The sequence below is a fragment of the Lepidochelys kempii genome, chromosome 13 (genome assembly GCF_965140265.1).
Source record: "Lepidochelys kempii isolate rLepKem1 chromosome 13, rLepKem1.hap2, whole genome shotgun sequence".
Taxonomy (NCBI): domain Eukaryota; kingdom Metazoa; phylum Chordata; order Testudines; family Cheloniidae; genus Lepidochelys; species Lepidochelys kempii.
In genome coordinates, this window is record NC_133268.1 from 32,702,858 (window position 1) to 32,727,506 (window position 24,649).

Sequence of the window (24,649 nt, forward strand, 5' to 3'; positions counted from 1 at the left end):
TATTTTTTAAAAAAAACTGTGACCTGAATCTATGGCACATGGCCAGGATACCTCTAGATCTCAACAGATATGTGATTGAAAAGTTTTGGGTTTTTAATGTCTCACAAGAAATTAGAGATCAGAGAGAAAGCCAGTTTTATTTTGCTATTCTACTTACTCACTGAGGAATTGCATAATATATTCTGATTCAATGAGATTTCATGTAAAGTTATTTGCTAAACAGTGGGGCAGCTTTTTCCATATATTTGGGCACCTAATGTGATTTTCAAAAACATCTAGACACCTAACATCCATTGAAATCAATGAGTTTTAGGTGCATAGTTAATTTAAAAAAAATCCCACTAGGTACCTGAATACCTTGAAAATTTTGACCGAATGCACCTTAGTCCAGCTAGCATAACTCAAAATGTCACAGTTGCTGTCAGCAGGTCGAGATCTCCAGCTAGTGTAAATCAGTAGTGTCAGTGCGATGCATTCCTGCCACTGTAAAATGTTGTCGTTCCACTGAGGTAAATGTACTCTAATGTAAATCTATGTCTATTGAAGTCCACAGTTCTGCCTCAATTTACACCACCTGTGGACCTGGCTTAGAAGGAGCAAGGGAAGTAAGAATCAGGTGAACTCTGGGAATAATTATTGTTTTGTGGTGAAAGGAAAGATTTTCTTGAAGGCTATGTTGACCTCCTTATTGCACAGACTGTAGATGGGAGGGTTCAGGGTGTGAGTCACTAGTGCGTACATTACTGCTGCCATCCTGTTGTTGTTCAGAGAGTTATTGGAGGATGGCTGGATGTAGGCATCAAAGATGGCGGAGTACTACAAGGTGACCACGAGCAGGTGGGAAGAGCAGGTGGAGAAGGCTTTCTGCTTCCCTTTGGAGCTCTGGATTTTCAGGATGGTGATGATGATGAAGCTATAGGACACGGTGATCAGCAGGAAGTTCATGATGACCAGGAAGATGTCTGCCATGTACATTGAGATAGGCTGAGCTGCAGGACAGTGACAGCATTGTTGGAACCTCGCAGAAGAAATGCTGGATGAGGCTGGGTCTGCAAAAATCCAGGCGCATCATGAGCAATACGTTCACCAATGTATCGAAGACAGTGACAGCCCAGACACCGGCTGCTAAACTGACGCAAATTCTCTTGCTCATCAGGTTGACATACCTCAAGGGGTGGCAGATGGCTAAATACTGGTCATTTGACATGATAATGAGCAGCACAAGCTCCGTTGCTGCTGACAAAGTGAAGAAAAAGAGCTGGGCCATGCAGCCGTCAAAGGAGATGGTTTTCTTCTTCTGTACCAGGGTTTCCAGCATTTTCGGCAGAACTGAGGAACTGCTAATAATGTTGAGGGTGTTCAAATTGACGATGAGGAAGTACATAGGGGTGTGGAGAGGCGGGTGGGTGACAATAGCCATAATGATCAGGTAATTGCCCATGATGACTACTTTATAAATGCATGGAATAGTGCAAAAAACAAGCCCTGGTGGTGAGGATGGTCAAAGAGGCCCAGCATGATGAATTCGGTCACCCTGGTGTGGTTACTGGGTTCCATTACTTAAGTGTTCCTTCTGCAGGAACAAAGATTAAAGTTGCTGTCAGGTGTTGTATCAACAACTACGGCAATATGGTGACTGACGCATCTAGAATGACTGAGAGAGAGAGAGAGAGAGAGAGAGAGAGAGAGAGAGAGAGAGAAATCTTGTTTTACTCTAGACATTTCACACAACATGAACAAACTTAGCTATATTAAAATATATTAGCATAATAATCTGTCTCAGCTACTAAATCTACATTCTCCTGATACTTGATTCAAGGAGGGAAAAATAACACTCTTGATGTTCTCGAATAGAGGTGTGTGAAGTCATTGGGAATGTTTCCATCAATGGCATGAGTTAGGAGTTCACAACATAATCTTAAACATCATTCATACACCAGTATTCTTATTATTAACCAGGATTCTACTTTCTAAATGAATTTATCAAAATCGATCTGTTGCAATATAGGATGCTGTTAGTGTGTGTGACTTATACCACACATCTAATACAAAATATGTTTATTTCTGTAGAATCAAGGTTCCCCAAAAAATGGACTGGAATCACCTTTAAGGGACCCTTGTGTAAATCAGAAAGAGCTCCATTGCAGTGAATGTGGATGATTCCCCACTCACTAGATTTCTCTGTTATACAACTAGTGTAAATGAGAGGGGAATCGTGCCTTCAAAATTTGATTTTTTATGATACGCCACATGGCAAGATGTTGCTTCATTATTAGGAGTATCATTCACATGATTTGACAAGTACTCTATATTGTATCACAATTATGTCTCCCTTTACTGTCTTCAGACTTCTCTAATCGTATTACTACTTTATGGCTTCTGCTGATTTTCCTCTTGCTCCTACTGTAGGAAATCAGGAGTATCTCCTTTGAAGTTAAGGGAATTATTGAATTGTAGAAATGATGAAAATGAGAAGACCATCAGGGTAAACAAATCAAACTTATCATGAGATCATATTAGACTAATTTATCTTATTTCATATTAGAATATTTTTTAAAGAAATTGTCACCCTTTGCATCACATTTCCAATGTGATTGCAAATTTTTCAGTGCACAGACAATAAGTGGGGAATCTTCCACTGTTTCTATTAATGTTACAACATTATATCTCTATTGACTTTAGACTCAGCTACAATTACAGGAACTCCACTGATGTATGTGAATTTACATTAGATTTGTATTGGTCAAATTCAGATCAAAATATGAAAGAGTGGTGTAAATGAGTATAATAGAATATTTCAAAGAATATTTAGCGAAACTGAAAAAAATACAACAAACTACATGAATGAAATTCAGCTCAATTTTGAAAAGAGTATAAAGGAATTAATCACTCAATTCTCATCAGATTTCACTGGGTGTTGGTGCCTAATTGTCTTAGAAAAATTGAAATACCAGCCTAAAAAAGTTAGAAAATTCTATTTAGAAGCATGAATTTTGAGCAAGCAAGCAAGAGGAATATTCTTACCTCTCACTGAATCTTCCAATACAATGAACAAAGCTGGAGTTTCAATACAGACTCCAAATGAGTTATGACTTACTGAAGACAATTTTTCTTCATATATAGTAGCCTTCTGTAGGGAGATCTTCCATCCCTTGTGAATCTGGGCAAGAGTTCACTCTCAAACAAGGCCTCCAAGGAGAAGGAAAATGGCAATCATCTCAATCAACAGAAATAAAGTTTCCAGATTAAATTGACAAAATTCCTCTTGAGGTTAGGCCCTGAATTTTCCAGGAGAAAACATTGTTATCACCAAGGTATTTCTTTCTGAACAAAGTGCTACCAGTAGAGATAGATTCTGTATTCATCAGTCATGCTGAGTAGATAAATTCTCAGGGGAAAGTCTGGGTCCCATTCATGGGAGTCACCAGGAAGGTTGACCTTGGCTTCAATGGGGCCTGGATGTCACCCTTAGACTTCTTCTACTATCAATGATCCTTAGTCCACATAGAATGATCAGAGCTGATTCTCCATGGTAAAGGCCTCCAACATCTTCACTAATACACTGGATAGGCCAACTTCTGATAACACTGAGTATTGTCTTACTTCTCCGTTAGTCCTGTGAAGTCAATAGGACAGATGTTAAGCTGATGTCAATCTGCTTCATTCGCTCAAAGGCAACAGGCCAGATTGCCAACTGGTGTAAATCCACACAACACTTTCAAAATCAATGGAGTAACCCACCAAAGCTCCACTGATTTGGCTCTGTTGCATAACAGTTATGGATTCAATGGAGCTACACCGGTGTTACTGTATGCAAAGCCTGAAGATAGTGCAGCTGTTGAGATGTTCATGAGAGCCATATTTGGTTTCCAGAATAATCCTAAGTAGGAAAGAAAACCCATACTGAGTTTCAGATCAGACAGAGTTTTTTCAGGGGTGGCGGTGACAAAGGGGAAAATCTTTTAACTTGTATAAACCCCATTACATCCAAGCACTTAAGGACATGCTTGACTCAATGTATAAGTCATCTCCTGGAGTTCCATGGACCACTCATGTGCTTAAAGTGAAGCAGATAAATCTTATATTAGGGCCATAAATGTCATCCATAGGTATAGTGTCATCATACTTATGGAAACCCATTGTGTCTGTAGTCAGTTGTTGGCTGTATGTACTGCACCATACAGCAGACTTCGATCGAACTGCCCAAAAGAACACAGACTCGGTTCCACAGGGAAGCACTAAGCCAGGTTTATTGTCAAGGAAGCACGGTAATAGAACCTGGCAGATGCTGCGGGGATACTAAGACATGCATGACCGTTAGAGTGGACTCAGCTCAGTGAATGGTGGGACCTTTCTTTCCCCCCTCAGCTGGACAGAGACATACTTCTGTGACCCTCCTTTTATACACTGATAGAAACAAGTTATGTATTGCCCCTCTGAGGTAGGTAGTTACCACCCTTTGCCTTTTACATGTTGGTTCAATCAAAACATCTCTCTCCATCATGTTGTCATCCTGACCTTATCTTTAGGAGGGGTCAGTGTATCCCTGTTATCTTTGGGGAGTGTGCATACACCATCCTTGGTATGAGGAAGTTACTCACCTTGTGCAGTAACGATGGTTCTTCGAGATGTTTGTCCCTATGGGTGCTCCACTTTAGGTGTCTGTGTGCCCCTGCACCTCTAATCGGTGATTTTTGGTAGCAGCGTCCCGTTAAGCCCGTGCATGTGCTCTCCCTCCCTCGTGGTCTGCCTCGAGGCTATTTAGCACTGCACGGGTGAACCCCTCTCGCTTTCTTCTCAAGCAAAAACAGGCAAGTCTAAGCCTGATACATTAAAAAACTGATTACAGGTAATATCTCACCCTCAGAGATGTTCCAATAAGCTTCTTTCACAGTCTAGACTCCTTCCTAGTCTGGGCCCAATCCTTTCCCCTGCTACAGTCCTTGTTAGTTCCAGCAGACATCTCAGATGGTAAGCAGGGGTTTTCTTATGATTGGCCTTCTTCTTTGTCCTGCTCCACTGCCTTTTATAGCTTTGGCACATGGGAGGAATCTTTTGTCTCTCTGGGTCCCCAACCCTCCTTCTAAATGGAAAAGTACCAGATTTAAGATGGATTCCAGTATCATGTGACATGGTTACATGTCCTGTGAGACCCCAGTCTCCATTCTTCCTGGGCTGGCCCACACACAGGAAGGTTTGCAAATAAACAGAGCCATTTACAGTTTGTTGATTCTGAAGCACCCTTAATGGCTTCCACTTAATATTTTTACATCAGTAATAGAAGCTTATATCTTATTCTCCTAACTCCAGACATAGAAATAATACATGCAAAGAAACAGGATGACCACACTCAGTAGATTATAAGCTTTGTAATGATACCTTACAAGAGACCTTTTGCATAAAGCATATTCCAGTTACATCATATTCACATTCATAAGCATATTTTCGTAAAGCATATGAAGTGCAACATCATGAGTCCTTTATTAGCTGTTACAGTATTTTTCCCATGATCGAAGTCAGACCAACAGGCCTATAATTAACTGGGTCATCCCTTTTACCCTTTTTAAATATTGACACAACATTAGCTTTCTTCCAGTCTTCTGGAACTTCCTCGATGTTCCTAGACTTATTGAAAAACAGCATTAACAGTCCAGCAAGCTCCTAGGTCAGCTCCTTTATAATTAACTTTAGTAGCTGCTTTAACTTTAATATCCTCCTGAGATACTAGTAGAATGGCAAGATTATTATCATCATCGTATGATGAAGTACATCATCTGTTTTTTTCCCCCACAAATACAGATCAGAAATATTTATTGAAATCTTCTTCATTTTCTGCATTATTATTGATAACTCTACTATCTCAAACAATTAATGGACTGATACCCTTGTCAGAATTATTTTTGTTGCTATTATACTTTACAACCCTTTTATAATGCCTTAACTCTGCTGGGCATAGATTTCATAGAATCATAGAATATCAGGGTTGGAAGGGACCTCAGGAGGTCATCTAGTCCAGCCCCTTGCTCAAAGAAGGACCAATCCCCAATTTTTGCCCCAGATCCCTAAATGGCCCCCTCAAGGATTGAATTTGTAATCCAGGGTTTAGCAGGCCAATGCTCAAACCACTGAGCTATCCCTCCCCCTCTTTCTCCTTGTGTATCTTTCCTTCCTTTATCAGTTTTGTACAGTTCCTAGCATCTCATATATATGTATTACCATTAACCTGAGCAAAGATTGACCTCAGTTTTAGGTCTAAAGCAGGCCTTTCTTTCCCAAGTGGAAAGAGTTGGAAAATAGTATAAAGTGAGGGGAAAAAAATAATTTTTTAAAGTAACTTGAGCCTTTCATGAATTTTCTGTAGAAATGCTTTTTCTTTAAAACAGAAAATGCATTTTCTGAAAAAAACAAAATTTTCCATATGAAATTTCCTAAAGGTTTTGGTTTTCTGTCTGGAAAACTGAAACATAATATTTATTCTGAGTTGAGCTGGCCTGAATCAAAATGTTTCAGTTTGTTGAACTGAATAGAAGCATTTCATTTTTGCCTCATAGAGAGTTGCAGTTCAGGTACTTCATGTCCCCAAACCCTTATGGCCCAGGCACCTTGGCTAGACAAAATGTCGCATGATGCACATGGTTCACCAAACCCAAATGAAACATTTGGTTTGGGAATGAAATTTCCAAATAAAAATTTATGAAACTTTTATTTCTGCATTAAGTTTCAATATTTCAACTTTTCATCTGAAAAACATCTGCTCAAAGTGCAGCAGCAGTCAAAAAAGTGAACAGACTGTTAGGAACCATTAGGAAAGGGATAGAGAATAAGAGCAGAAAATATGATAATGCTTTTATATAAATCCATGGTATGCCCTCATCTTGAATACTGCATGCATATCTGGTCACCACATCTCAAAAAAGATGTATTGGAATTGGAAAAGGTTCATAAAAGGAAACAAAAATGATTAGGGGTATGGAACTGCTTCCGTATCAGGAGAGATGAAAAAGACTGGGATTTTTCAGCTTGGAAAAAAAATGACTAAGGGGCGATATGATAGCGATTATTTATTCCTTCACATAACACAAGAACGAGGGGTCACCATGAAACAATATCTCCTCCCACCCCACTCTCCTGCTGGTAATTGCTTATCTAAAGTGATCACTCTCCTTACAATGTATATGATAATCAAGTTGGGCCATTTCCAGCACAAATCCAGGTTTTCTCACCCTCCGCCCCCCCCACCACAAACTCACTCTCCTGCTGGTAATAGCCCATCCAAAGTGACCACTCTCCCACTCTCTTTACAATGTGTATGATAATCAAGGTGGGCCATGTCCAGCACAAATCCAGGTTTTCTTCACATTGTAAAGAGAGTGGTCACTTTGGATGGGCTATTACCAGCAGGAGAGTGAGTTTGTGTTTGGGGGGCAGAGGATGAGAAAACCTGGATTTGTGCTGGAAATGGGCCAACTTGATTATCATACACATTGTAAGGAGAGTGATCTCTTTAGATAAGCTATTACCAGCAGAAGAGTGGGGTGGGAGGAGGTATTGTTTCATGGTCTCTGTGTATATAATGTCTTCTGCAGTTTCCACAGTATGCATCTGATGAAGTGAGCTGTAGCTCACGAAAGCTTATGCTCAAATAAATTGGTTAGTCTCTAAGGTGCCACAAGTACTCCTTTTCTTTTTATCAATAAAATCGTGACTGGTGTGGAGAAAGTCAATAAGGAAATGTTATTTACTCCTTCACATAACACAAGAATTAGGGGTCACCCAATGAAATTAGATAAGTAAGTCTAGAGCCTGGAATGTGCGTTATGATATTATTTTACATGTAAACATTTTTCCCAATATTTCTACTTGCTATCACTTACATCTCACCACGTTGTTAAATATACTTTTATTTGTTTTCACTATAAACATATCTCAGTGCTGCATGTTAAGCAAAGTTGTTGATATACAGAGTAACTAGGAAGCCTTAGTGTATTGTTCGTTTGGGAGCAGTGACCCTATGAATACTACGAGTGCCCAGTGCACCAGGAGCTGCACACTCTGGGGGGACACTTGGAGGGCTTTAGGGCTGGAGTGTGTCTATTGCTAACTGGTAGAGGGACAGCAGAGCCTCTGTAGGCTGATCAGGCAGCGCTTGTGATGCCCATAGCCAGTGCAGTCAGGGAGTTGACCCATGGCACAGCCAGTCTTCCTCATGCTCAGGACAGGTGATAGCAAGGTGCCTCACAGTCCTTGGTACCCCTGAGAAGCATCACAGTCTCATGAGGACTGTTAAGTATTAGTGTAACTATCATCTCAGTAGAGGGTCATCTGGGTGAAGTTTAATGGCCTGTGAGATACAGGAGCTCAGACTGGATGATCTAATGGTTCCTACTGGCCCACGAATCTAGGAATCTAGGAATTTTGCCATCACTCCTCCTGTATTTAAATGACTCCATCGTACTCAGAGGAGCATTGCTAACTTCTCTATGCCTCCCATGCTTTGTCTGTGTTGTCTTCCTACACTTGGGGGCATGGACTGTTTCTCACTGTGTGTTCCTATAGTGCAGAGCACATTGGAGCCTTGATCTTGATTGGGACCTCCAGTTGTTATAGTAATGCATGATAACGATGTTGGATGATGTAAACATGCTGGTTAATTTTCATTCCAGGGTACCATCAAGCTCTGAAGTTTTCCCTTCTCCTAAATAGTAAACAGGGAGCTCTGGGTTTTGTTCCTGGCTCTTTTCAGAGTAACAGCCGTGTTAGTCTGCATTTGCAAAAAGAAAAGGAGGACTTGTGGCACCTTAGAGACTAACCAATTTATTTGAGCATGAGCTTTTGTGAGCTACAGCTCAGTATGCATCCGATGAAGTGAGCTGTAGCTCACGAAAGCTCATGCTCAAATAAATTGGTTAGTCTCTAAGGCACCACAAGTCCTCCTTTTCTTGTTCCTGGCTCTGCCATTGACCTGCTGGGTGAACTTGAGCAAATCACTTTCCCACTCAGTGCCTCAGTTTGCCCTCCCATCCTTTGTCTGTCTTCTCTATTTGTATTGTAAGCTCTTTGCTGGAGGGGCTCTTATTATGTTTCTGTACCATGTACAGTACAAAAGAACCCTGATGTTGGGTCGGGCCTGTAGGTGTTATATTAGTATTATTAGTATTAATAATAAAATAAAATAATAATAATAATAATGTCAACGTATTTTATCCATATTCATCATTCTTATTTCACAGAGTAGCTGCCCCTGTCTGAATTTGTTTCTCTAACTGATCTGCATGAGTTGGACACATCTATTGGACTTAAAGCACAAATTAAATCAGGGCTGTGATCACTGTGGTCATTTCTGGGCTTAAAAATTCATATATCTATGAATGATTATCTCCTTCTATCCAGTTCCTCTTCTGTCTCATTCCTTCTCCTCTGCTGCTCTCTAGTGATCACATAATGCAAACCGAATTTCTTTGCTATCACCTGCATGCGTCATCTTTTCTCTTTACCGTTATATTATGCTACTGCATTGGTCAGTCAGAATTCCAAAACACCAGCCTCCTTGGGGCACTCTGAATTTGGATTGGATATTGGTGTTGCGGGTCCCCACAGAGATTGGCCTTTTTATTGTTAATCCATCAGCAAGCACGGCTTGTAGGCCCCAGTCCTGGTAACCCTGAGGCCAATGGGAGATTGGCTTTGATCGTCGTGGGGTCAGGTTTGGGGCCCATTGTTTGTGATTACAATGTCTGTGCAGATAGCTAAAGGCTTTTGGGCACTGAACACTCCACCGCCAATAACAAATGTCACCTCTTATCATTCACATGAGGTAGGGAAGGAGCTTTATCCTCATGCCAAAGGGAGGGGAACTAAGGCACAGATGGCTGTATCCTCAGATGCTGCAAATCCACCTTCCTAGGCATTTAGGGAGGCCTCTGCAAGGGGTATCTCAGTGCCTCAAAGTCATTAATATTAACAATTTACTGTCACAGCACCCCTGGGAGGAAGGGAAGTGCCATTATGCCTATTTTACACCTGGGGAAACTGAGGTAAAGGACAGTTTAAGTGACTTGTGTAGTCACACAGACAGCCCGTGGGGATATGGCCCATTAACTCCAATGAATCTATGGCTCATTTACACCAGGAGGGAATCTGGCCCATTGACTCCAGCAAAGCTTTGGCCAATTGACATCAGCTGAGTATCTGACCCCTGGACTTCAGTGAAGCGGCGACCTATTTACACTGTCTGAGATTCTGGCCCATTGACTCCCATGGAGCTATGGATAATTTATACCAGATGAGGATCTGGCCCATTGGCTCCCATATGGCCGATTTATACCAGCTGGCATCCGGCCCATTCATTCCAATGTAGCAACCGCCGATTTACACCAGCTGGGGATCTGACCTTGATGACTCCAGTGGAACGAAGGCTGATTTACACCAGCTGGGGATAAGGCCTACAGGAATGAAGGTGACTGAGATTTCCCAACCCTGCCTAGGGGATTTGGACACACTATGCCAATTAATTATTGTTTGAAATCATCAGCCTAAGTGGCCTGCTCATTGTCATGCAGGGACTCTGAGGCAAAGCCAGGAACTGAGCTGAGATTTCTGAGTGCCAGTCCAGTGCCTGAAACATGAGATTGGCTTCATCTCCATGCTGGAACTGCTGGGTGAGGGTCTCTAGCCTATATTAGCAGGTTTCAGAGTAACAGCCGTGTTAGTCTGTATTCGCAAAAAGAAAAGGAGGACTTGTGGCACCTTAGAGACTAACCAATTTATTTGAGCATAAGCTTTTATGAAGCTTTTATAAAAACTTATGCTCAAATAAATTGGTTAGTCTCTAAAGTGCCACAAGTCCTCCTTTTCTTTTAGCCTGTATTATGCACTCTGTACATACAGGGCCAGATTTTAAAGATGTTTAGGGACCTGGGAGAAATTCTAAAGCACCTGGGCATAGGTACTTTGGAAAATCCCACTAGGTGCCTAAACACTTTTACAAATCTGGCCCTAGGTCTACACCACAGAGCCTATGCCAACAGCTGTCCCAGACTGAGGGTATTGTCAGCGTAGCTATTTGGGGTGTGTTCGCTGAAGACCAGGCCTTAGAGAAATGGTGATAAATAAATGTTCAAAACATTCTTTATCATTAAGCATCCTGTGTGTAAATGAAAATTGGAACCCTCCTTTCCTTAAACGACCAGATTTAGGAAGGGTTTTTATCCATGCTAATTCAGTTGGGAGATGGATTCATGGCCAACATTTCCAAACTTAGGTGACTAAAGCTAAAATAATAGTGAGGCTGGGATTTTCAATAGAGCCAAAGGGATTAGACACCTGAATCTTATTGAATGTCAAAGGAGTTTGGGCCTCTAACTTTTATAATCTCCTTTCAAAATGCCAGATTTAGCTCTTCTGTGACACATCCCCAGAGTGTGTTTCACTGCTGCGCCCTGCTGGAGGGAATGAGACGTTGTCAGCGTATGTGAGCATTTCACTGCCAGCCTGTGCTGAAAGGAATGAGACCTGCTTACTATATGGGTGACTGCTGCGGCCTGATGGCAGGAATGTGTGTGTGTGTGTGTGTACATACATGTTTCGCTGTTGTCCCTGACTGAAACCCTCAGCATCTAGTTTCAGAGCCCGGATATGCAGACTTGGGTTCGTGCTATGGAGCTGAAAACAGCCATGCAGACATTCAAACTAAGGATCTGAAGCCCACCCCTTCCCTAGGCTTCAGAGCCCAATCTCCAGTCTGAGATGCAACTTCTGCCACGCTGTTTTTAGTGTCATTGGGCTAGGGTTGCCAACCCTCCCGGATTGTTCTGGAGTCTCCAGGAATTAAAGATTAATCTTTAATTAAAGGTTATGTCATGGGTTGAAACTTCCAGGAATATGTCCAACCAAAATTGGCAGCTGTATGTAGCTCAAGCCCCTTGAGCCTGAGTCTGCAAACCAGGCCTGGAGACTGGCTGCTGTGGGTGTTAAAACGCAGCATGATGTACCCTGCTCGGCCCATGCTGCAGACTGGTTTGCTGTCAGGACTGTGTGCATGTGCACCCAGGACTGGAACATTGGGGCGGGCAGAGCTGCAGGTCACAGCGGTGGGGCATTGAGAGAGCTCTGTGTGGGTAGAGGGCGGGGCTAAACTTGACAAGCAGAGGGTCAGGATCCAGGGGAATTGCCAGCGTTGTGTGTTTGGGGCAGGACAGCCAGGACAGAGCAGGTTGCAACTCATTATTGTCATGCACTGGCGGAGCAGGGAAGTATTTGGGGTCAGGAATAGTAGGGGTATTGTGGGTCAGGACTGAGGTACATCAGCAGACCTGTGAAGGGAGCCAGGGCGGGAATAGCAGGGGGCTGCAGGTTGGGATTGAGGGTCACTGGCATAGCTGTGAGAGGAACAGGGCTGGGAGACCAGAGGCCGTGGATCTGGATTGCAGTGCATCTGCAGAACTGTGTATGTGAATGTCCAGAGGTGAAATAACAGGCATTGGCAGAGGTGAGGATTAACAGGCATTGGCAGAGGTGAGGGTTGGGTGGAGCCCAAGGCTGGGGTAGCAGCGGGGTCTGTGTTTTGGCATTGAGGTCATCAGCAGAACTGTGTGAATGAGAGAGTGAGCAAGACTAGAAATGGAACAGCAGGGGGCTGCAGGTTAGGACTTGGGGTCATTGGCAGAGCTGTGGGGCGGGGGGAGCCCAGGACTGAGATAGAAGGGGACTGCAACTCAGGATTGAGGGGCACTGGCCGAGCTCTGTGTGTGTGTGCGTGCGCTCACATGTGATGGAGCAGGAATTTTTCATATTTTAGATTAATAGTGTGTTGCCTCAGTTTCCCGTATGTGGTGCACAGTTAACTAGGTGGTGGGAAATGGTTGTTTACCCTTTGCAGAGACACAGGTGTGTGGCCTGGGCCCCTATGCCCATGGAGAAGTCAATGGCCACTCCAATTGCCCGAACATTTGGCACCTAGCAACAAGTGACATAGATGTCCCACCCTCCTTAGGAGGCCAGGCGGGTATAATCAGTGGAGAACAAAGAATTGAGGAGGAGCTGGGGGGAGGGAGGTGTTGTTAACTGTGGGCTGATGGAGACATGGAGATGCTTCTGGACTAAGACTAAAGGAGGGCGAGAGGGGTCTGGGCTCTGGGGCTGACCATCTTTCTGTATTCCATATTAACTAAGGACTTTCTACGCTGTGCTCCAGACATTTTACACGGCTGGCTGAGAGTCACTGCAGACTAAGGGAGGTGAGGGTTCATGGCTCCCTTTGGGTGTGCAAGTCTCCCTTAGGTGTCCAACTCAGGTGGACTCACTGCGGGGAGCTCACAGCGTGACGTGGGGGTGCTGAAGGCTCTGAGATTCAGGCCCAGGGGATGGTGAAGTCAAGTGGCTTATCCTAGGGAGCGTGTGACCCTAAGGGGACTGACATACTGAAGGAATCTTCCCACAAACTGTTTCAGAGCCGTTCAAGACAGACATGCCATTTCTCATGAATTTACTGTTGATAGACACGATTTCTAAGTAAAATTAAGCCTCACTCAGGATCTCATGGTAGAACTCTCAAATCTCAGGATTTTTTTCCTGCGGGTGTGATTTGCATGAAGTTTCTCATTTTGCCCGAGTACAGCAGCTCCACCAGAGAAAGCTCCATCTCCTCCCTCTGGTACAGTGCCCAGAACCAGTCCAGCAGCTTGGTGAACAATGCCAGCATCCTGCCCACTGCTGCCATTTGGTTTACTCTGGGTGGGTCCACGCCGCCTCCCCCGGCCCAGCCCAGAGAGGAGACTCCGGGCCCCGCCACCACCATTGCTCCCTGCAGACCAGGAGGCCTCAGTGAGCCTAGCTGGCCAGTCTGTCCCCCAGCTTCCTCCATGGGCCAGGCCTGCTTCCAACCACACCCCAGACTGGGCCTGGCTCTGGCTTTGGCCTTCCTACCCCAAGGCTTAACCCCCCCACATCCCAGGCCTGCCCCCTTCACCCCCTCTGCGGGGCAAAACCCCCACAACCCAAGGCCTGGCCTGACCCCCACACCCACAAACCAGGGCCTGGCCCCCTCCCCCTTCCCTCCAGGGCCAAACTCAGGGGCCTAACCTCACCCCCCTACCTCAGATTGGGTTTGCCCCCCCCCATCTCAGGGCCTAACCCCTTCCTCTTCCCCCCTCCCCTCTTTTCAGGTAACCAATGTTTGCTTGCACAAGATATCACTATATCACCTTCAGTTAAGGTGTCCAGTGACCTCCAGCGTTTGGGCTCTGACTAATTAGAATGTAGCATCATTGTTAATTGAGAATCTGTCACCATCACCTTAAACTGAGCCGCACAGCAACATGGTGCTAACAAGGAGGAGTTTTTAAAAGTCTGCTATAAAGTGCAGCAACAGAGTTTTTGTAAAGAGCTCTGACCTGTCAAAAATTGTACATAGGCCTCTAATGAGGTTTGTAAGCTGTCACTATATCTATACTGATCTATGTTTCAAAAAAAATAGCAACTCTTGATTTATATACCAAATCTCATAAATCAAGAGAAAAACTTAAAAATCAAGAGACAGTGGGGTTGACAACACTGTCAAAAGCACCAGACCCGTGTGTCTGTGACTGGGTGTGAACCCAGAGATGGAGCAGCATTGTGGGTAGGGGTCTGTGGATAAGACATTGAGGACACCCCGGCAGAACTGGGGGTCAAGGGCAGGACAGCAAAGCCTGTCACAATCTACGTATGTTGGCTGATCTCTGTCACTGAGGCCTAGAATCCTGGAATTGCCTTTCACTCACTGCACCTGGGCTCTGCTGCCTCTGCTAACCCCGTGGGAATCTCCCATTTGTTTATGTCAGTTTCCTTGCAATCCACACATCCCATTACATCCCCTCACTAGATGGGACTCTGGTGGAATGTATGAAAGAAGGGATCACCTTTCACAGGAACTGGCATAACCGGCTTGACCCCTTTCACTTTACACATTAGGGGGCTACTTGACATAGGAACAAACCCTCCCCTTCCTTTGTCTAACATTAATCAATGCCTCCGACTTTCCTTGCTAATCAGCCCTGATGGGACTGCTGCCGAGACCTGCATTTCCGGACAATGTTTCCATTCTAATGGCCCTCTATGGGACCCATTAAAACAAAAAGTAACTTTTTGTTTCTTCCACTGGCTCTTAGTTCCTTGAGAGGTTTGTTAAATCTCCAGGCAGTGCTCAGGTCTCAGCTGGGTTTAGCATTTCTCAGAGTGCTGGTTAAGACATGTGAAATTATAACAACCTGTGTGTCCTCCTATAAATCCCTATAGAGCCACAGGTGCTGCATGGCTAATTGGAGAGTTTTCTTTTTAGTAGCACTGTTGCTAGCGGGGATGATTTTAATGAGCATGCAGTGAAGCAATTTTTACTGATTATTACTTTTATCTTAGGCAAGAGTCAATGAAATTAACATGTTTCAAATGAAATTGATTAGGCTTCCTTCACACTGGGGATCTGTCACAGCAAATCTGTGATCAGACCTATACAAACAGCAGCCTGAAGGTCAAGCACTTTACAGTCTATGGACAAACTGTTCATTGTCTCTTCTCTGATCAGCCACCAGAGACTGAGGTAGCTCTTGTCTATCCCTTTGTTGCTGCTGCCCTTAGCAGAGTGTTACAGCAAGCTGCTTGTCAGCTTCAATTGCCACCTGCTTTGCCTGTGAAATTAGTTGCACTCAGAGTCAGAAGGAATATCCTTTAATTACCAAAAATCATGATGTATTTTTAAAGAGATTTTAGTGCCCACAACTGTGAAATACATCCACTTAGGAGCCCCTGCCCACTGAAGTCCACTTTCCACAGGGATGGGCCCCTTAGTGATAGATAGTAAGGGAGGGGAGGGCAAATGTAAACACTATTAGGCAGGTGGACAGAAAGCTGATTAGACAGATGAACAGATGACATGGCAGATTGACAGAAGTGTAGATGGGCAATTGGAAATACAGATGGCTGGATCAATGAGATGGATAAAAGGAAGAAAATGGACAGACATCTTGATGGGCAGAGCGGGCAGGGTAGACAATTAGGTGTATGGACAGATGGCTATACAGATGGCCAATTAGATAATGGCCAGATGGACCATTAGATAGATAATTAGATAGAGCAGTGGGAATACAAGTTAGCACACACACACACACACACCACTGTTCAGTTAGACAATATGCTTCAAACCTGACCAAAGGAGATGATTTCTCTAGGTCAGAACTCAGAAGTTGGTACCTACACTGTGACTGTCTTCCCTTTACCTGTCTTCCGAGCCTGCCAGTAAAGAGACCAATTGGCATCCTACCCAGTGCTGTGATTTTCATATGGCTACAGATCCACTTATAACTAATGACTGTCCCAGCCTGTGAAATTCACCTCTGGATCTTGAGTCTCACAAAGATAATTGGGGGTGTTCAGATCTGAGGTTTCTGTCTCAGTCTAGGCAGCCTGGTTCAGGCCCATTGCTGCTATGAATTAGATTGGTGGCACCAAGAGAGGCCAGGCCAGAGCTGTAAGATGAGACACAATATCCAGTTGCTGCCAGTGATGCACATGCTCCCACTGATCTATCAGGCAGTGGTACATTTAGCATCAGCCAGCAGCAGCGACTGCACTGGGGAGCACAGTTCTGCCTGAACATCAGTGGTACGGGGAGAAATCACACACCACAGACACACATGTGAAGGGACACACATCTAGATCCACACCCAGAGATGAACTCACACACAAACTCAGACATGAATACACACCCATATTAAGGTGTAAGTACACATACAAAACTACTCTAACACAAACTAAATAAATCCATCACTTCCAGGTATGTCACCTTATGTCACCCGTCCTTTCACTCAGACACGTGCACTCAGTCATTTTCCCAACCATACAGTCAGGTTCATTCATGTAGCTGTCCTTATTATTTCATTCTCCATTCAAATTGATGTGCAGTACCAAAGTGGTAGTCATATCAATGAAATTGCTCCTGATTTAGACCTTATCAAACCACTACCTCCAGCAGAGGATCTGGGCCAGCACGCTAGCTAATTCCATGCCATTTAAATATGCACAAGCCAATGGAGCTCTGTCATAAATATAAAGGGAAGGTTAATCACCTTTAAATCCCTCCTGGCCAGAGGAAAAAAACCCTTTCACCTGTAAAGGGTTAAGAAGCTAGGATAACCTCGCTGGCACCTGACCAAAATGACCAATGAGGAGACAAGATACTTTCAAAGCGGGGGGAAGAGAAACAAAGGGTTCTTTCAGTCTGTGTTTTTGCCTTTGCTGGGACCAGAGCAGGAATGCAGGTCAGAACTCCTGTAAAGGGTTACTAAGTAATCTAGTTAGATATGCGTTAGATTCTGTTTTGTTTAAATGGCCGATAAAATAAGTTGTGCTGAATGGAATGTATATTCCTGTTTTTGTGTCTTTTTGTAACGTAAGGTTTTGCCTAGAGGGATTCTCTATGTTTTGAATCAGATTACCCTATAAGGTATTTACCATCCTGATTTTACAGAAGTGATTCTTTTACTTTTTCCTTCAATTAAAATTCTTCTTTTAAGAACCTGATTGCTTTTTCATTGTTCTTAAGATCCAAGGGTTTGGGTCGGTGTTCACGTATGCAAATTGGTGAGGATTTTTAATCAAGCCTTCCCCAGGAAAGGGGGTGTAGGGCTTGGGGGGATTTTTGGGTGAAAGACATTTCCAAGTGGGCTCTTTCCCTGTTATATTTGTTAGACGCTTGGTGGTGGCAGCAATAAAGTCCAAGGGCAAGAGGTAAAATAGCCTGTACCTTGGGGAAGTTTGAACCTAAACTGGTAAAAATAAGCTTAGGGGGTTTTCATGCAGGTCCCCACATCTGTACCCTAGAGTTCAGAGTGGGGAAGGAACCTTGACAAGCTCTGTTAGTTTAGTTCCAGTGAGGGCATGGCCCTGTGAGCCATACATCTGTGTGGCAGCCCTGAACTCAGTGGACATCTGGAATTAAGGAATGGTGGTGAGTCAATGGCTGTAATTATCATTCCTGTCCTTGCAGCAATGCAGTTTTCTGCAAGTCACTCCAGCTTTAATCCCCAGATTTATTGTGTAGTAGCATGCAAAAGTTGCCAGAGCAACAGTGTGCTGGGCATTATATGTACAATCAGTGAAGGGGAGCTCAATGGACATAAGACCTGACAGGCTGTAAAACAGGGGTCTCAAAGTCCTGGCCCATGGGCCATCTGCGGCCTGAAAACCTCCCCACTTTGGCCTGTGGAGGAGAGACACAGGCAGACATGCTGCCAGCAATGTTTGCTGCAGGCGCCGCCCCCAGCTCCCATTGGCTGGGGGAGAGGGACAGAGATAGCATCACTAGTCGCTGGGCAGAGTCAGCCATGGAGGCAGCATCATTTCCCCCCCCCCCCAATGAATATAAATAAGTCAAAATACCAAACAACTACCTGACGCACACTTTGCTGCAGTGCTGAAGGTTTCAACTGCTCAGTCACTGAGGCCAAACATCAACAAACTGACAGAACAGAAGCATTGCCACATGTCTGGCAAACTCTAAGAACTCTCTGGCAGGCGAAGAATTGTATAATGTTGTATGACAGTTTTATTATTTCTAAGAAATTTGAAATAAAAAATACAATATAAACATTTTCTTTTCTGAACACCATCTTCAGTGACATGACTGGCCCACTGGGAGGATTTGAAGACTGGCCCTGGCCCTAAGGAAAATTGAGTTTGAGACCCCTGCTGTAAAACCTCCATTTGTCTTGGTGGGTTTATTATTAATATCACAACAGCACCACCTAGTGGCTGCAGTGTGCAAGGCAGGCACACTTGTCCTGAAGGTTTCAGAGGAACAGCCGTGTTAGTCTGTATTCGCAAAAAGAAAAGGAGTTCTTGTGGCACCTTAGAGACTAACCAATTTATTTGAGCATGAGCTTTCGTGAGCTACAGCTCACTTCATCAGATGTTTACCGTGGAAACTGCAGCAGACTTTATATACACACAGAAATCATGAAACAATACCTCCTCCCACCCCACTGTCCTGCTGGTAATAGCTTATCTAAAGTGATCAACAGGTGGGCCATTTCCAGCACAAATCCAGGTTTTGTATTCAGGCGGACAAGATCAACAGACTTCCCCACTGTCACACAACAATTCAACATGGGACCAAAACCCAGGTTACCTCACCAGCATCCCTAGACCCTCTGCACTGGACCACACTCTCTCTCTTCATAATGCTGGAGCATGTCTGTAGCAGTTCCCAGACTCACCAGTGCAGCACCTCCTGCTGGTTGCCTTGGGAATTAACTCAATTCCAGCTCTCAGAGCAACCTCTGCTGGCCAGTGTCTCATCTACCTCAGTCCCCCGTGTCCCTCCCAGACCCCGGTGGCCTTTACCTCAGGGCTCTGCCCCAGCAGTACCCCCACAATCTGGGTCTCCCCTCCCAGGGGAACCCCCAACCCTCTATACCCACCTTTCCTCAGTGGGTATTGCCAGTCATCATCTAGCCCCTATTCTCTGGGGCAGACTGCAATCTGTAATGGCCACCCATCACTGGCAAGGGAAAAGGACCAGCTGCATCTGCCTATCCCCAGGCTGCACCTCTGCAGCTCCAGTACCTGCCTATCCCATTGCCAGGCTGGAGATCCCCCACTCCTTTTGCCCTTCCCCAGCACTGCCCGGCTTCAGGTACCCTTGTTCCTCCAGGCAGCAAGGCCCATCTCTCTCCAAAGCTAGAGAGAGACTGTGACCCAGCTCCTCCCTGAACCCTTATAACAGGGCCAGGTGTGGCCTGATTGGGTGCAGCCACAACTGTGGCTGCCTCCCCAATCAGCCTTTAACCTTTTTTTTTTTTTTTTTTTTCCAGGAGCGGGGTAACTGCCCCACTACAATGTCCCTTTACAGAACAGCAGCACACATGATACAAGGATCACTGGTCACACAGCTGTCAGAGCCTTCAGGGCCAGGAGGCCTATTAGTCATACATTGTCTTGGTAAAATCAGGGCCACTTGCATTCCTCCCATATTGCAGAATGCTCTGTCATTTCCTGGGCATTTCTTTGGGGTGGGTTCTATTCTATGCAATATCAACTGGTTTATAAAAAAACAACAATGCTGTGGCTTCCAGAACCCGCTGCGTCTCCTGGAACATCTAATAGCGTGATAACACAATGGCCTGGGGTTAGATACCTCTAGGTTTCTCTCTTTGACTAGGCCCAAACTAGTGGTATTGGAGTCTCTGTATTTCCTGTGTACACTATGTAACTAGCATTTGTAATGAACAACAGAGAATGGATAAGACATCCAGGTTAAGATTTTCAAAGGGGCCTAATGGATTTAGGTACCCAACTCGTATTGAAAGTCAGTGGCCATCAGGGATCTAACATTTCCAAAGGTATTTGTGCATCTTAAAGCTCCTAGTGGGATTTAGAAAATTGCTTAAATAGGTTAGGTTCCTAGCACCAGATTTTTAAAGGTATTTAATGGAAGCTAAGTGCCTGAATAACTTTAACAATATAGCCCCAACTATTGACCTGCAATGAAGTTAGACACCTAACCGTCTCATGTGCTTATGTAAATCCAGTAGTCATCTATCTACATTTTTAGGTGCAAATCTGGCCCTAACTCCCTTAGATTTCTTTGAAAATCTCAGGCCACAGGCTTCATCTAATGGTCACTGAACGACTGTCTTTCCAGTGACTTTAGTGGGAGTAGTTCCCAACAGAGGTGTTAGCCAATACATACATGTTGGGTGAAGAATTCATCACATCACTGGGTATTATGCAGATGATATTGCTATAATATACGTTGTATCTATGAAGCATTGGCTCAGGGGAACTTTGACTGATGTATATATATATATGTGTTGGGAAGTTATGTTAACTGAATACATTATGGTCTCCCCACAATTCGGTTCACTCATGTGGAGGATCCCCCAATACTTTGCAAACCTGAAGCCAGCTTTGGCATTAGGAAATAGGATGCCTGTCAAAGACATGATGCATGAATGGTATGTCCTAGCACAGACTGGGATGAACCTCTATACCTGGTTGGTTTGGCACATAGTACCCAAAAACAGAGATAAGCAAAGTACAGAGCAAAACCGTAAGTTTAGGAACTATTATACACTGGTGGGTTGGATTTCTAGTGACCAGTAAAGGGCTTTGTAAGTTGTAAAATCATAACATAAATATTGCTAGCTGAAATGCATATTTTTGAAGCACACCTTTTGAGTAACATGAACACCCTGCGAGAATTTGCTTCCTGGAAGGGTAGGTATGTCTCCTTTTTGTATTGTATTGCTTTATCTTTAGACAATACATTTGGCTAGGTTTGATTATTTGGTCTCTTGGTCTTTTTAAGACTGAACCCCAAGTGTAGTCAAACAATTGACACACCTTTTAGTCATTAGAGATGATTGTCACATACATTTGAAGGTGCCTATTCTGACTATAGATTGGGTGAATGTCTGCTGGTGAGTCAAAGTGGGGTTTATTCTCAGCTCTGGCATTGAACCAGCTTATGTCTCAGTAGCCACATTTTGCAGATGAGGAAAACAATATTTACCCCTTTCACAGACTGATTTGATGCTCAGGTCAGATTTTCAAAAGAATTGAAGGTGTTCGGTTCCCAAATCCCATTGGTAGTCAATAGAATTTGGGTGCCTAACTCTTTTATGCACCTTTGCAAATCCCAGCCAAAAAGACATTTTTTAATAAAAAGAATTAGTCTGTTATTTTTTTTAAAAAATAAATTACTGTTTTATGTAATTACCAGGGGGAGGGACAGCTCAGTGGTTTAAGCATTGGCCTGCTAAACCCAGAGTTGTGAGTTAAATCCTTGAGGGGGCCATTTAGGGGCAAAAATTGGGGGTTGGTCCTGCTTTGAGCAGAGGGTTGGACTAGATGACCTCCTGAGGTCCCTTCCAACCCTGATATTCCATGATTTTATGTGTGCATTATATCTTAGTGAACACACTCAAGTACATGAATGCTAAACTTTGGAAATTTAAAATATGAATCTGATTCTTCTCTCATTTCTAGGTGTACTCTGGTCAGTAGAACTGAATCTCTTCATACTTACAAAATTGTAAATCAAAGGTAATACATAAAATCCTCTAAGTCTTAGTTAGCATTTTCTCCAATAGATCTCAAAGTGCTTTATCGTGACCCCCCTTGTACCCATGGGGAAACTGAGGCACATAAAAGGGAAGTGACTTGCTCAGGGCCACCCACCAGGAACAGAGCCCAGGACTCTTTAGTCCCCATCCACAGCGCTTGCCACTCAGCAACACTGCCTCAATGGAGTTTACAAGCATGTTAAACTGGTGTTACTGATGGAGCATTCAGGGTCACTCCTAAGAGGACACATTTTAATTTTACTGTTCACCAAACCTCACCCAGCAGATCTGAGTCTGGCTAAAGGAAAGCACCATTCCAGGGAATTCTTGGATCCAGGGTCCATTTTAGCTGAGCAACTAAAGGCCTGAGAGACCGGTGCCGGATTCCGGTTCTGGCCGCCATGGGGTGGCACTTCTGGCAGTGCAGTCAGTAGGACTGGTACTGACTCCGCTGTGGGGAGCCGTGTTACTGTGTGTTTGTTTGTATCACCGGAGCACCCGGCCACAGACCAGGACCCCAGGCACTGGACAAGAAGATGGTCTCTGCCTTAAGGGGCTTGCAATATTGCTACACTGCTGTGCTGCACCAGTCCCCGACCTGTTTGCAGGACCCTGGGTGTCCCGTGTGCCCTGCACAGCTCCGCAGGAGCTCCAAGCACCGGGATTGTCAAGCTCGAGCTGTCTCCAGCATCAGCAAGCACCAGAGGCTTCAAAGACGTCCGGCAGCCTCAACACTGAGTCTCATTTATATTGATTACAGCCAAGTTTGGCCATTTCCAGCAGTTGACAAGAACACTATGAAGAACAGTCGGGGGCGGGAATAAACATGGGGAAATAGTTTTACTTTGTGTAATGACACATCGACTCCCAGTCTTTATTCAAGCCTAATTTAATGGTGTCCAGTTTGCAAAGTAATTCCAATTCAGCAGTCTCTCATTGGAGTCTGTTTCTGAAGTTTTTTTATTGAAGAATTTGCCACTTTTAGGTCTTTATGAACTTTTTTGTTCAAACAAGTCTTTATGAAATTTGTAAGAAATGTGGGGGTGATTTTCTCATTATTAGAGCTATTCAGGACCAGAATTTTCATTTCATATTGCAGTCAGGGATGCAATCCCATTGCTTAACTCTTCGAAGGATGCATGTCTAATCTGAAACTGGCTAGAATACAGAGACAGACCAAAATCTTCTCTGACCGTGGCTTAAATTGTAAATTCCAAGTTGATTGACTCCATACCTGAAGGAATATTTTTTTAACTGAAATCAGGGGTTTAATCATTATTACTGGCTATTTACCATTCACTGTGATTTGCTGCCATTTAGAGATCTATAGAAAAGATACAGAAAACATTGGTTTCCTCCTAATGCCCATTGTACACCATGGCCACGCCTTTACCAAACTTCACCCTCTGCTCTCCCTAGACTCCATGATACAGTACAACTGCCCCTTTCTGATCTCTGCAGCCCCCAATGCCCCTTGGCCCTGGTACATTCTTGCTTGTGCAGCTGGCCCTGAAGCTGGTACCGTGGTTTCTGTTTTTAGTCAGCGAGCTAGAGCACAGCTAGAGCGGCTACAGGAGATGCCATTCACACCCCTGGCTGCAGTGTAGACGCACCCCACCTATGTAAACTGAATTATTCAGTCAGGCCTCTTCCCGTCAGTCAGCTGTTTTTGACCTGGCATATCAGCGTCACTTCTCTGCACGCCATTTTAATGCAGAAGACAAACAGGTTCCTTGGGTTCCCGCAGATCTTTTCAAAGCCACAAACGTGCTGACGTAGACTCACAGAGACTCACTTACGCGAGGTCTCCACACAGATTTTGCACCAGGATCACTGTTCGGGTTAGTGGTGTGACTTCTGTTTTGGAAATCGTTCTACCAGTACAACCTCTAGCGTGGACACAGCGACCCAATATCGAGGTCCCTTGGACTGGTATAGCTTATTCCCCTTCGGAATGAACTATCCTGATACAAGCAGTTTTACCTCTGTGTAGTTGTGTCCAGTCATATTAGATGAGTGGCCCCCTCACGGCGACTACTGGAGGCCTCAGGGAAGGCCAGAATGAAGCCCTTCACCTCAGTTTCCCTTCTTCATTCCCTAACTAAACTCCACACGGGTTTTTTCCAGTCCAATCACAGCAGCCCCCATTTAGGTTTCATTTATTAACTTAACATTCAAAACTAAAATGCAGATGACACCTTCCCTCCAGTTGTGTACACCCCCACTCCCCCATTCCACTGTGAGTCCTGCCCGCCTTAGCTGGCCCCTCTCAGCTCTTCCTAGATGGAGCAATTCCTCCAGTCCCAGGGTTTTCCCTCATTCACTCTCTGAACTTTCACTTCAGCCTCCTGGGTCTGCCTCTTCCCCCATCCCCCTTCTGCCCTTTATAGGATATTGCCTGATTCCCCCCAGGTGGGGACCCTTCTCTAACAAGGGCTGGCTTGGCCCCAACTCTCCAGCCCATGGGCACGTGGCCCTATAATAGGCAGATCATCATCATCAGGTTTCTATTATGCCTCTGGCATTTAGGGCAGTGATGAAGCTCCTCCATT

At 44.3% G+C, this 24,649-nt stretch overlaps 1 pseudogene; it reads right to left on the reverse strand.

The window, feature by feature from the left end:
- Positions 1–633: 633 nt before the first annotated feature.
- On the reverse strand, positions 634–1,557 carry LOC140897192 (olfactory receptor 13A1-like; annotated as a pseudogene).
- Positions 1,558–24,649: the final 23,092 nt, after the last annotated feature.